We start from the raw sequence: 2,316 nt of genomic DNA, 5'->3' as shown, positions 1-2,316 counted from the left end.
GAAGACCCTGGGATTAAAAGGACACTGGTTAAAAATAGCGTCCTGCCTCAGGGAACTACATGAGGGTCCAGGGTGCCAAGTCAGGACCGGCAATGCCACTCCTAGGCACTCACCCAAAACAAATGAAAACGTCTGCCCCACGCCCTCTCATCCACCAATGTCTACAGCAGCTTTATTCATAACAGCCTGAGTGTCCGTCAGAGAGACTGTCGGGTGTCCACCACAGCAAGGGAATACCGTGCAGCAATAAAAAGGAGTCAATTATTTCTATGTGCAGCAGCCCGGGTGGATCTCCGAATCCCTGTACTAGGGTGGGCAGACTTCCGTGTGGGAACAGATAGACTATTGTTGGCTTGTGGGACTTACTGTCTTTGTCTCAGCTATTCAAATCTACTGTCTTAAGTGTGAAAGCAGCTATAGATGGTATGTAAATGAATGAGCCTGGCTGTGTTCTAATGAAACTTTATTCATGGACACTGAAATTTACATTTCATGTAACTTTCATGTGCATGAAATATTCTTCTTTTTTTAATTTAAAAAAAATTGATTCTAGACAGAGAAAGAGAGAGAGAGAAAGAAACATCAATTTGTTGTTCCACTTATTTATGCATTAACTGTTTGATTTTTATATGTACCCTGACCAGGGATCGAACCTGCAGCCTTGGGCATCTCAGGATGATGCTCAACCAATTGAGCTACCCGGCTATGGCAATCATATTGTTCTCCTTTTGATTTTCTAAAAAGGAGGAGGAATGCTTCACACATTCATGTGTCATCCTTGCAGAGGGTCCATGCTAATCTCCGTGTTGTTCCAGTTTTAGTGTATGTGCTGCTGAAGCCAGCACTCTTCTTTTGATTTTCTTCGGCCATGAAAAAAATGGAGCCTGGCCTGAGGTGGCGCAGTGGATAAAGCATCAACCTGCAATGCGGAGGTTTCTGTTTCGAAGCTCCGGGCTTGCCCGGACAAGGTACATACGAGAAGCAACTACTACAGGTTGATGCTTCCCACTCCCCACCCCCCACCTTTCTCCCTCTCCATCCTCTCTCTAAAATCAATAAATAAAATTTTAAGAAAAAATGTAAAAACACAGGACCTCTCATCCATTGCTGGTGGGAAGGCAACAAGGTCTAGCCACTTTGGGAGACAGTTTGGTGAGTTTCTTAGACATACTCTTACCATGTGATCTAACGGTCATGCTTCTTGGTGTTTACCCAAAGGAATGAAGGGCTTATGTCCACACACAAACCTGCACGTGGATGTCGGTAGCCATTTTATTCATAGTCATTCAAAGTGAAAGCAACCAAGATGTTCTGCAGGTGATGGATAACTAATTCATCTATGGTCTGACTGGACAGTGGAAAAGTATTCAATGCTAAAAAGAAATGAGCTGTCTTGTCATGAAAAGACATGGAAGAAACTTAAATGCCTATTACCAAGTGAAAGAAGCCAATCTGAAAAAACCGTATCCTACATAATGTCAACTGTATGACATTCTAGAAGGTGAAACTATAGAGACCGAAAGATCACAGTAGCCAGGGGCTGCAGGGGAGGAAGGGAGGCATAGACAGAGCATAGAGGATGTTTAGGGCAGGGAACTTACTGAGAGTGGTCTGTAATGATACATTGTCAAGACCCATAGAAGGGTCTTGAACAACTAAGGACCAGGCCATGAGTGAGCCCTAATGTAAACTGTGGGCTATGTAAATAGTTAATAACAATGTACCAATATCAATTTCATTAAGTGTAACAAATGTACCCCAGGAATACAGGATTTTAGTCACAGTGGAAACTAGCAGAGCAGGGGGTTGGGGTGGGGTGGGTATACGGACATCTCTGTACTATCTATCTGCTCAATTCCTCTGTAAATCTACAACTGTGCTTTTAAAAATTCTATCAGTTTTTTGTTTTGTTTTGTTTTTCAAAAACAGGGAAATACAAACCATTCTTAGCTTACAGCACTTAAGAAAGCAGGCCTCCAGCACTTGTGCTAACAGAAGCCCACAGAGCACAAAGTGTGATTGCATCTCTGTTAAACTCCAGAGAGGACGGACTGGTTCCACGTGACACACAGCAGATCGGGGTGAGGCTGGAGTGGCCTCGTGGGAAGGGACACGGGGGAGCTTTGGGGAATGACAGAAATGTTCTGTGTGTTGGCTGGGGTGGCGGTTACATGGTACACACCGTCATACAACCATCTTTGAGTGATGCATTCAGAATGGTATTAAAACCAGTCCTGGGACCCTTAGACTGCTGGCTTCCTGAGGCCGGCTGGGTCGGTCCGGTCTGCGCCCAGTGAGAACCAGGGAGGTGCTCAG

At 44.6% G+C, this 2,316-nt stretch overlaps 1 non-coding gene across 1 annotated transcript; it reads right to left on the bottom strand.

Annotated features, from left to right (window-relative positions):
* Positions 1–741: 741 nt before the first annotated feature.
* Positions 742–845, bottom strand: LOC136327356 (U6 spliceosomal RNA). The gene has a single exon (XR_010729600.1). It is a non-coding gene; the product is annotated as a U6 spliceosomal RNA (small nuclear RNA).
* Between the last annotated feature and the right edge of the window lie 1,471 nt (positions 846–2,316).

Source organism: Saccopteryx bilineata, chromosome 2, assembly GCF_036850765.1.
Source record: "Saccopteryx bilineata isolate mSacBil1 chromosome 2, mSacBil1_pri_phased_curated, whole genome shotgun sequence".
Taxonomy (NCBI): domain Eukaryota; kingdom Metazoa; phylum Chordata; class Mammalia; order Chiroptera; family Emballonuridae; genus Saccopteryx; species Saccopteryx bilineata.
This window is presented reverse-complemented; position numbering and strand designations above follow the sequence as displayed.